Raw genomic sequence first — 12,533 nt, 5'->3', positions numbered from 1 at the left:
CCACTATATCGACTGAAAATAAGACAATAACCTAGGCTTCAAATTAAGTCATATTAAATAGTTATGGACAGTGCAGTTAGCAGAATGCACACGCATGATGACAAGTTTGTGCATCCAACGGGAATGACACTTAGCACATTAAGAGAAATATAAAGCGATCAATATAAAATATGGCAATTGCATGTAATCAAGGCAGTAATAATTAAAGCACCCAGCAAACTGTTAGGATATTATATTTCCAGCCCTTGACCACTTCAAATATCAGCACATACGGCCCTTCAAGCCCTCCAATCTTAATTGATCAAAGCGAAACGAACGTGAACCGTAGCCTAGGCGAAAGCCTACTGGTCCCAGGACCAATAGCCACTGTCACCCCAGCGGCATCCAGCTGGTAAGTTCTCAAAAACCTGCGACCGCTCTCCGTTGAAATGCACGAGTCATCGGTACATCCAGGCCACGGTGGACGAATTATTGTAATGTGTGTCCCGTCACTGGACATTCCTGCGATCGCCATGGAATTTACTTTGATCTTGTGTAATTAGCGATTGTCCAAAGGCAACTGGATAAACTGTTGGATGATGTGGGGTCTACAGTGCGTTGATAGTTTGATGAATTAAACGGCTGACTGATGATTCCCAGTGTCATCATTTGCGTTTTCCCGAAGCCAAATAGGTTATCTTTATGTTTCCAAACATTTTACTTCGGGACACATCGTTGTTTAAAGGCGTCATTGCATCCCGCGCTAATTCTACGACAATATTAATACCTTCACGGTTTAAGCAATGTCTTTTATCAATTCCAAGTCGGCTGCAGCCATCTTACGATATTTTGTGAATAGGTCTTAGTGATTTAGGAGTCCTCATGAGGAGTTTTAAGCTGTCCTAGACTTAGGTGCTACTTTTAGGGATAAAATATTTTGTGAATTGCTCTTAGTAAAAAAAATTAGGAGTCCTACATTTAAGACTGACACGCCCATTATTTTTAGGAGTTTCTCCTAAATTCGCCACTTATGAGCTACTTTTAGCCCTAAGATTCTTTGTGAATACGGCCCTTGATCTTTAACAGCGTATTGTCTTGCATTTCCTAAGGTTTCATCTTGTTTTTCTATGTACTGCCTTGACCTCCTGACATCTAAAGGTAACCTGCTCCAGGTGAGGCTCGAACTCACAACCTCGGCATTGCTCAACTTGTACTGCCTTATAAGTACCGCGCGCTGACCGATTGCGCCACTGGAGCCTTCTGTTCTACCACCCACTGACTGTTTTACTTTTTTATGTCATAAGGCTTTGGCTGGAGTATTTTATCATTTCAATGACGTCAAGTCTTACAGGAAGTTTTGTTGACCTGTAAGCTTATAAGTATTGCATTTCTTGCTGAAAAATAAACTAACAACCGTTGAACTGGATGGAAAAACGTTTGAAAGAATTTAGACCCATCTGATGGTGATGGAACTTACGAACCGTGCCCTGGTGTTTCGAAGATCATGCTTCTACACAGGGGCGGACTGGGACAAAAAATCGGCCCGGGCATTTTGAACCAGACCGGCCCACTAAATTCGATAACACACCTTTTCAGTCTTTTTGGTCTCTCGAATGTCTACACCAACCAGGCTTTTAGCTAGCAGGGCATCTGCCCTATAGTCTTCTAAAAATTAAGAAGAAATGGGACACCCTACTTTTGGGCAGGACGGCCTAAAGACGCCCTATTTTTCTCCCGTTTTACCTGTTAACTTCTCTGAATGTGACAAAATTCACAGTTTCAGTCGCTTCAGTGCTTAGCAAAGTCTAGAATCATACATATGCCCTGCCAATTAGAAAATAGCATTGCTGTATTCCCGCTACAACAACGTTACATCATGATTCCAACGAAACATTGATTCACGGGCTCGCAGATGCTACAGAATACAGGTGTCTCACCGCACGTCACTGAACCTACTACTTTATGAGTTCAACAAGAGTTTGTGTGTTAAGGTGGTGGTCTTAATTAATCTAAATTCAATACAATACAATATACATCATACACTTTAAAGTTGTGTAGAAAGTTGTTACTTTTTGTTAAAGTTGTTACTTGAATTTTGTACCTTGTTACCTAGTTTCAGTTACACTCACTGTTATTATTAGGGTGACCATATCCATAACACCAAATAACACCAAAAAGGAGGACACTATGCGGAATTTCGGAATACGGAATTCCGGAATCACGGAATTTCGTGGTGCTGTGAATAATTACATAGGACTCTGGCGTGCTCCCCTCTACAATACAACTTTGTGTAGTAGAAACAGGTTTATTTGTGTTTAACCTCCAGCGGGTTGATCAAGTGCATTAAGTGTTTGCAGTGGAATAATCATACATTAAAAGAAGTATTTGTAAGTGTTTGTGTGGTTTCTATAGAATAAAGAAATACAGAATATAACATAAATATACATAACTCGCAATCTGTACTAATTTACGTAAATATATAAATATCTGAACAAAATACACAATAACCTATCAGTTATGAATAATGTATAATATATAATTCACTATTATGCACATCAGTGTATCAGCAACACTGTAATTGCAATGCTGTCACATTACTATACCACAAGGTGGCACTCTAAGACCACAAATGGCCTGGCAGTCTGAACTCTAAGCTACCAGCAATATCAAAACAAATGGATCTCCGTATTAGCGTTGTATACAGGCTAGAACAAGTCTGCGATAAATTACTAGTTATAGCAGCTAGTGCTTGTAAACATTAATATAAAGAAAGTAAAGCTAGCAGATACATGAATTACACTTACATTGTCGGTAACGCACACGGCAACACAACGTTAATTGTATGCTAGCATGATACAGTGAAAGCATGTCCACTCGTATTAGCAGCTGGCACGAGAAAGAGGAGGAAAGTTTGTGCGCGTTTACCTTGACTACTTATGTCAATGTCACAGCAACAGAAAATGCAGAAGCCATGCAAGGAGTCTCGACTGCTTTTTGATATAAAGTCGTGTTCTTTTGCCCACTCTGGATTGAAAGACGTCTGGCGTTTAGGCACGTTTCTTCTATGTGTGTTAAAGGCACCCAGTGCAACTTTATGTAAACATTCAATGAAAAATAAACATTCAATTTCTAGTCTTTTTTACACGTAGTAAGTTTCAATAACTCCATACCATTACATATCGACATTCAAGGAGCAAAGATGAGACGTCGTTGTGTGGTGAGAACTGATAGAAAATCGTAAACAACAACAATCGCCGGTGGGGAGAAGCCATTTTTCCATTGACTGGAAGCCTGCTTTATTTATTGTAGGTTAAAAAAAATGAAGAAAATGGCGACGATTGTTGTTGTTATCGATTTTCTATCAGTTCTCACCACACAACGACGTCTCATCTTTGCTGCTTGAATGTCGGTATGTAATGGTATGGAGTTATTGAAACTTACTACGTGTAAAAAAGACTAGAAATTGAATGTTTATTTTTAAGCCTCAAAAGTTGCACTGGGTGCCTTTAACTGTCCTTATGTCAATAACAGTTTCTGTCAATGTAGCCAGCAGCATATGTATGACGTAGCCAGCACATGGAGCCTTTTTACATTTTTAACCAATGATATAGGGTTAGAATTGAATTTAAGCCAATCAGATATTAATCAGACACAGCTTTAAGCCAATCATGTGTTAGACTGCGATCCAGGCAAATATTCTAGAGCGCAGCTCTTTAGGCCCAGTGCAACTCCAAAAAGGAGGACAAATATGCGTCCGGTTTGATGCTGCGCCGGACGCCGGACAGGGCATTGGAAATCCGGAATGGCCGGCATAAATCCGGACGTCTGGTCACCCTAGTTATTATGTATTAAATTACTAAACATATAAATAAATCAGTGTAATTGCTCCAGACTTGTCTTGTATTTACAATGCAAACGAACTTGGCCATAGAACATAGGTCCTAAGTCAAACATATTTTAGAGACGTTTTAATTCATGATCAGTAAGCTTACCGTAGGTCGTTGTATCGTATCTCCCTGGCTGTCATCCACGGGAGCTGATGATGGCCCTGCCGTGGCAAACATTTCTGATATTTTGGCACATTTGGCAGCGTTGGCTTGAAAAGCAAGCCTCTTCTTATCTCGCGGTTTCTCTGCACCCCCTTTTCGCTTTCTCTCCATTTTGGACTGGAGGATTCTAACGAAACGTGCGTTTCTGTGCACCGACCAAGCTAAAGGTAGAAGGTGTTTGGTGATATGATTGGACGAGCCCCTAGTCACTAAAGAAGACAGCCAATGGGCCGCAGACTAGCGTGCACCTGTCAAGCCATGGGCCAGGCTGAGTTTGTTTACCGTCCTAATGCATTATGTAGGCAGGTCCAAATCGAAAGGGGTTGGTGTTGGGTCAGCCCAGGGGATGTGATTGGGCCAGCCCAGTGTCAATAGGGCCGCTGATGAACTACTTTCGTGGGCCAGCCGGTTAGACCATTATATGGGGGGAAAAAAAAAATTTGAGTTTGTTTACCGTCCTAATGCATTATGTAGGCAGGTCCAAATCGAAAGGGGTTGGTGTTGGGTCAGCCCAGGGGATGTGATTGGGCCAGCCCAGTGTCAATAGGGCCGCTGATGAACTACTTTCGTGGGCCAGCCGGTTAGACCATTATATGGGAAAAAAAAATAAAAAATTTGAGATTGTTTACCGTCCTAATGCATTATGTAGGCAGGTCCAAATCGAAAGGGGTTGGTGTTGGGTCAGCCCAGGGGATGTGATTGGGCCAGCCCAGTGTCAATAGGGCCGCTGATGAACTACTTTCGTGGGCCAGCCGGTTAGACCATTATATGGAAAAAAAAAAAAAAAAAAAAAAAAAATTTTTTTTTTTTTTTTTTTTTTTTAAATCGGGACTGTCGGCCCATATTGCACGTCGGCCCACCGGGCAAACGCCCGGTATGCCCGACGGCCAGTCCGTCCCTGCTTCTACACATTCGGCTCAAATGGAGGAAAGTAATGTTGAGAAATAAGATTTGAGGACCTGTCTGTAGACTTGTGACAGTACATTTGTCTCAATCCAATTAGCTATGGCAATTGAATTGTAAATGGTGCGTGCGTGCACAATCACTAATCATACTTCAAAATGGGGACGTCATTGCACAATCAGGTAGGTTTTTTATTTGTCTAATTAATGAACTAACAGTTTGATATGAATTTTTTTCTCATCTAAAGGGAAGTTTGTTTTTCTTACCTTTTTTTAGAGAGCTGAAAGTCTCAATAGCATTCTGAAGTGGACATGGATCAAAAAATGGCTGACAAGGATTGAGGTATTCCAGCACATGGTTTGAACATCATAAATGTTCTAAAGTCTTACTAGGCCCTAAGGTGAACACGGTTTTCGTTTCAGCCCGTTCCACTCACTGGCATCTACACAATCTTTAGCTTATAAAAAAGAACGAGTCGTGGTTAGTTACCAAAAAAAAGTTTGTCGCTGATTTTCCAATCGATTGTCTATATGGCTTTGTTTTATGCAGAACTAGAGACTTCAGAGCGTAATAAGATTTTTGTCGGGAGCCGTGCCACGGTTCGACACGTGATCATGCTACACCAATGACAAGGCTGCATTTGTCAACAGAATGGAAAAATGGCGGCTCCCGTGTGGTTAGAAACATCGTTAAAGATAGAGGAAAACCTCCGAACATCCTCAAAAGTGGGCTAAATTAATTGTAATTAGTGCTGTATAGATAGCCGCGTCCAAGAATAACAATGAGGCAAATATACGATAATGTTATTTTTATGTTGTCATTTACATCAAGTTTGACATGTATGGCAATACCCATTACTGACGATCTTACATGGACTGTGAACACCCACCGAAGAAATCAAGGCAAAGACTGTACTTCCTACATCAGCTGAGGAAGTTCAGCACCAGCTGTGTGTCCTGACAGCATCACTTGGTATGGGAACTGTAGCCCACAGCCTGTGACTGCAGCACCGAATCATCAGAGCATCTCTCCATATTCTGCAGGAGACCTACAAGAAAAGACCTACCTACCAGCTCCCAAGGTATTGTAAAGGATTCCTAACATCCTGACCATGGACTTTTCAAAAAACTGAGGTCAGGCAAACATCCCTGCTGCTACAAGACCAGAACAGAGAGACTGAGGATGAGCTTCTTTCCTCAAGCATTTCTTATCCTGAACACACACAATGACTATAAAACATCAATTACACCTTTTTTCACACACTGCTCTTGCTATTTATGAAAAATATCTCTTGATCTTTCTTTCTTCTCACTCGCACAGAAAAAAACAGTAGTATTTTTATGTATGTGACAAATAAACCTCCATGTATCAATAAAAGGCAGTAATTGTAAATACCAATGACCATCTGTTTGTTCATTCATTCATTCATTCATTCATTCATTCATTCTTCCACAAATGAAAACAACACTAATGAACCATAAAAACACTCTTTATGAAACATGAAATATGATATATAAAACTGTACAAAACTGAATAAGAAATAACAGATTAGGGACACTCAGTCCTCACTGTTAGTGTCAGTGTCAGGACAGTTATCTTCTAGTTCCTACAGCAACGACATAGGTCAATTACATGCAGCACAATCCTGCAGCCACAGTGTATCACATGCAAAACACTGTCAGGGGCCGGATTTCTAGTCATCCAGGTGACGTGCAAGTTCCCATCCTCTATTTGCCAACCATATCCAGCAGGTGATGGAGCACTTATATTATGTTTGAGACAGGACCTCATTATTGCAGCCTGGTAGTTTGCCCTTTTGCAGTGCTGATGGAGGGCATCAGTGGTAGGGGGAATGGATAATTCTGGCAAGGCTGATGATGTCATACAGAAAGCCTTGAACCTAGCTTTATTTACATTATCAGCACCCGACTGATCATATAAGTGGCATACATACTGGCAAAGAAATGCAAATGTTGACTGCTCCAAGTTTAAGTTAGTACCTAAACTTTTAAAAGCCTTTAGGTACTCATCTTTCTCACATGCAACAGAAAATGTCTTTCTTTTTCCTTTGCCATTAAAGGCACTTGTGGAGTCACACCCAGAGAATGTTTGAATTCCGATCAAGGCTGAACACACACTGGTTCCAAGAGCTGATGACACCTTGGTAATGTCAATGATACATATCCTGTTGCCAGTCTCTGTGAAAACATATAAAGTGCATGGCAAATCTGTCTGCACACTTACAGCAATGACTGCCACATCTGTAGATGCCAGACAGTGTAGCTGGTTGAAACGGAAACAGGGTTCACCTTACAGCCTATATGAGGATGTGCATGTGTGTGGGTGTGAGTGTGCACACACTGGGCACCTTCACGAGGCTTCTCTCCAGTCTTCTCTTCCACACACACGCACACACAAACAGAGTTGAAGACCTTGTAAATGTTTTCCCACATAGTATGTTTTTGCATATGAAAATGCCAGTGAAAATGCCTTTACATATTGTAAACATATAAAAGGTCAGGCACATTTATGTGGACCTTCCCTGCCATGTACTATAAGGTGACGTTTTAAAGACCCAGCTTGTTTAGAAGTTTTTCCGCATTGGCATGAGTATCAACATATGCATTTGAGAAGGGCAAACTTCGCACTTCAGAATTCAAGCATTTACGTGGCTTTTCTTCACTGTGCAACCGCTGATGGCATTTCAGACTTGATGTCCTAGTGCAGTGTTTCTCAACCACTGGGCCGTTGCACTTATCCTTATTACTACTGTATTTTGTGCTGTGTCTTATTGATATAATGTATTTAACCCTTATTTAATGTTAATCACAATTACAAACGAGGGTCTGACAGGGCTTACAATTAGGTGTGAGTGCTCTAGATCAATGAGGAAAAGTCAACCCCCTCGCTGGATTTCTAAAGTTGGGATGATTATTGTATTTCTGTAAGTGTGTGTGTGTGTGTGTGTGGGAGAGAGATAATCTAGGAGTGGAGCTGTAATGTTATAGGGGAATGAGGGTTTATTGTTGTGAATGAAATCTCACCTGTGAGTGTGCGTGTGCGTGTGTATGTGTCGATGTGGAGTGAAATGTGTGTGTAGCCTACTGTATGTGGGGTGTGTGTGTTTGTATGTGGAGTGTGTGTGTGGTTGTTGCCACCTTAAGTTTTGCCCATTTTCTTAAATCCATAGTGTCAAAGTTTGTTAAACTCGCAGGCAAACATAGTTTTTGCAGGGGCAGTGAACTAGCTCAAGGATCACCTTTGGAGCTGGTGGAAGTGACATCCAGAGTCATAATTCTTGTCTTTGTTCATCTGTCAGACGATGTCCTCATTTCTTTGTGATTTCTAAGAAATTCTCATGACTTCTTACAATGTTGCATGGAATTGTTTGTGTAGCCTATGCCTATGATTTCTCATAGTTAAGATCACCTCAGCTGACGTAGGAAGTACAGTCTTTGCCTTGATTTCTTCGGTGTGCTGGGTGTTCACAGTCCATGTAAGATCGTCAGTAATGTGTATGCCCATGTATGTCAAACTTGATCTAAATGACAACATAAAAATAACATTATCGTATATTTGCCTCATTGTTCTTCTTGGACGCGGCTATGTATACAGCACTTATTAGAATTAATTTAGCCCAATTTTGAGGATGTTCAAGTGTTTTCCTCTATCGTTAACGATGTTTCTAACCTCACGGGAGCCGCCATTTTTCCATTCTGTTGTCAAAAAGCAGCCTTCTCATTGGTGTAGCATGATCACGTGTCTAACCGTGGCACGGCTCCCGACAAAAATCTTATTACGCTCTGAAGTCTCTAGTTCTGCATAAAACAAAGCCATATAGACAATCGACTGGAAAATCAGCGACAAACTTTTTTTTGGTAACTAACCACGACTCGTTCTTTTTTTATAAGCTAAAGATTGTGTAGATGCCAGTGAGTGGAACGGGATTCATTTTCTAAAGGACTTTTCTCGCTTCACCTTGCGGCCTATAACTACCTTACCACTAAGCACTCATAACTTTTAGAGTACAAGATATCATAAACTGTTGTTATCCAACAATCGAGTGATTTTGTGTGTTTTTATATTCACATGATTAGGGGCTGATAGAGGCTGACATGCTCAAACTGGACAATCCTGTGCACATGTAAGCTAAGATTCTTTTGCTTTGTAAATGAGTGGCTTAATCCCAATGTCCTATCTAACTGTAAACCCTGACACCCTGAGTTAAAGGCATACCAGGCAATGTACACACAACCTATGGATTACATTGTTGCTGGTGTTTCTTTAACTGGCTTGAATCAGTCAGACACAAAGTCGAATCAACATTGTCGAGTCAGAATTGTTTAGTCCCCCTTACCCCAAAAATTAACAGAATTGGTCTTGGTAAAAAATTGATGGCTAGTTGTCTTTGAGGATTCAGGGCTTAAGGGGAGATTTGGGAATTTAGATATTTCTTTTGAAATAGCAACTGCCTGCAGTACACCCACCTTCGTCTACTTCGGGACGAACTCGATATGGAGCGGAGTCTTTGGAATATGCACGACATAAGGAAACAGCCCTATGCTCCTGGTCCTTTTCGCTGCCTACATGAAACTAAAGGGACGACATGATTGTGTGGATGACCAGAAATGGGGCTCAAACACCTTCTACATTTGAAGAGGCAAATTATTTTTACATAATCATGTTGAGGGAAAGAGAGTGAAAAAAGGAATGAATTGCAATTAGAAATCAGGAACCATATTTATAACAAATGTTCTTTAATAAAGTGCACTCTGACAAAAAGATAGTGATTTTGTACTTAACTGGAACAAAGGAAGAAAAACAAAAAACACTTCCACACACTGAAAGCAGTTCCCTACCACTTGTACCCATATCGGCTATCTAAATTCAGCATTAGCCCCGACTTCAGAAACTCCACTACTTCTGAAGCAGTGGGTCGGGATTGTGGCTCATAGTCCAACAAAAAATTGTACTTTTCATTAAGACTTGAGAGAGCATTTGGTGGAGTGTTCAATGCCATGAGAGCAGCGAGATCTCGTTGTCTTTTGATGACCCACAGGGTTGACCTTGTGAAGAGTTCCAGGTAGGTGGCCCCCAGGGACAGTCATACAAGAGGCATCCTGATCCTGTACAGGTGCCATGTACAGGCAAGTCCCGCCCGTGGGCCCTACAGCCTGTCCTTGTACCCGGCTACCTTGGAGAAGCTGGACAGTGTCCCTGATGTTGGCCAAACCCCAGTCTGTTAGGACTGCCTTCTTCGGCTGTAATTGAATCTGAAAGGTACAGAAAAATAATGCATGTTGTACGAAAGTACTGTGACCTGGGAAGGCATATTTAAACTTATTAAAGCAAAGCAAGCAAAAAGGGCTGCACTAAATTTGATATGGAGTCAAATGATTCATATTTTTGGTTCAGTTTGTCATCTGTCAACCTAAACACAAATCATCGTGGTCTACAAGGACTGCATTTTGACACTAAGTAGGCTGGTGCACCCTGTCACTTTAAATAATGCAAAAAGTTAAAACTCTTGAGTATATTTTCAGCACATATTTCTTAAAAAAAAATGTAACTTCAGAGATCATTTAAAAAAGGTGATGCTTCCATTACCATCTCCAGTTGGCTTATTTTTTAAGGAAAAATGACTTACCATAACATTGGCAGGCTTAAGGTCCTGGTGAATCACCCGCTGCGCATGTATGTATTCTGTCGTCATCGCCAGTTCAAGAGCGATGAAATCGTCATCTTGTCCTTCCAGCTAAGACGACACATAATTAGTAATTTCAATGGACTTTGCTTATTTCCCCTGAAATAAGGATGTGCAGTGACACATTTAAGCATATCAACTGCAGGTAACTGAAATAACAATAGCAAAAATGCCTTGACAATGCAGCTGTCAGAGTTAATGACAAGATCAAGAGGACCTCCATGTATGTACTCCGTAGCCAACAAAAAGAAGGTGTCACAGCGAACTGCTGCCAGAAGTCTTACAATGTCGGGATCTGACAGTCTCCTGTGATTATTGAAAAGATCACAATGTAATCTCATTCTTTCACAACTAAGAAGACATCTCAGGTTGCCTACCCCATTCTGTCTTTCCAATTATTAAAGATAAACGGTTTCTTGATTTTTTTTAAACAAACACACATTTGCAACAGTAATTATATTTGGCCAAAGCAAGGCTAAACTGTATTAGAAATACTATTAGCATTATATAATTAATTTTTAGTAATCAAAAGTAACACATAACAAAAGCTACACAAAGCACAAAAAAATGAATTTAAACGAAATATTCTTACAGAGACACATGAATTTCATGGATGATGTCCTTCTCTTCAGCTCTGGCACCTCCTAACAGGATTCTTTTGACAGTTGCAGGTGTACTCTGGTAGGAGCCTCCATACACCTGACCAAATGTTCCTTCTCCAAGGAGAACGCTTTCATCATATTTTACCAAGGACCTGTCCACATACGGGACACGTGGAAGATACACTAAGGGTCACAAGCACACAGAAGGACACATATCAAGCACAGAGTTCCGTACGTTGTAATTATTGATCTTATGGAATTTCCCTGGCCTCTTTGCAGTCCTTGGCCTCCACTCCATGGGAAAAAGAAAGAAAGCATTCTATCTGACTAAAACATTTCACTGAGACACCTTGTGTTTCTTCACCTAATATTGTGTATATTTAGGGTCAGAAAATACTAGGTGCAGACTAATAATAGGTGCAGACTTTTTAGCTGCCAGTGAATACTGGTTTTTCTTCACAACCCGCGGCTGTGCAAGTTGTTTTGGTTTTGCTAAAACCTCAGCTGCAGCTGAAATGAACACATACATTTATTTGAGCAACTGTGCCAAATCCAACCAACCCAACCATCTTTCTCATCTTATTGTGAAAATGCATAGTATGGAGCTTGCTTACTCAAATAATCCTAGGCAGTACTGGGGTTGACAGGGTTGCTCCCTTCACTCTGCCCTACAATAGAAATGGTGGTATAACACAAGGCACAAACAAGTACTCAGTGAAATCAAAGAATTACTCACATCCAATTTCATATGCAATCATCATATGTTGGCTATGGTACATGACATTATACTACATGAGGATCTGATGTTAAAACTGAAAATGTGCAGCAATACTGAAGACCTAGCATACCAGTTTCCTTGGCCACCAGGAGCCTTTTCACTCACGTGTCACAGGCTGCAGGTTGGTCTCCTAGGGTCCTTCCCAATACAGTACACAGCCAACACACGGAGAAACCTCCTCGTCCGTAAATACATCTGAAACCAAAGACTGGGTTGTAGAGTAAAGCATGGAAAGGGGATTCAAAAGTATTGGTATATTAATTTCAAAGTTTCAAAATAAGTCACAGGTCTCAGCCACATTTCATACAGAGCCTTTATGTTAATTAGTGTCTGCTTACAGTATCAAAAGAGGACTTAACTTACCCTCTCTCTAGCCTTGTGTCGTACAATGCTGACGCCCCTTACAGATTCTATTCCCAGAATTCAGAGCAGAGCTGGCATGAGGTCACACGACATGAGTTGCACCTCCTGCATCCGTATTTACGGCATTAAGCCACACCTGACAGCCAAGAGTGGAG

The sequence above is a fragment of the Sprattus sprattus genome, assembly GCF_963457725.1.
Source record: "Sprattus sprattus genome assembly, chromosome: 1".
In the NCBI taxonomy this organism is placed as follows: domain Eukaryota; kingdom Metazoa; phylum Chordata; class Actinopteri; order Clupeiformes; family Clupeidae; genus Sprattus; species Sprattus sprattus.
This window is presented reverse-complemented; position numbering follows the sequence as displayed.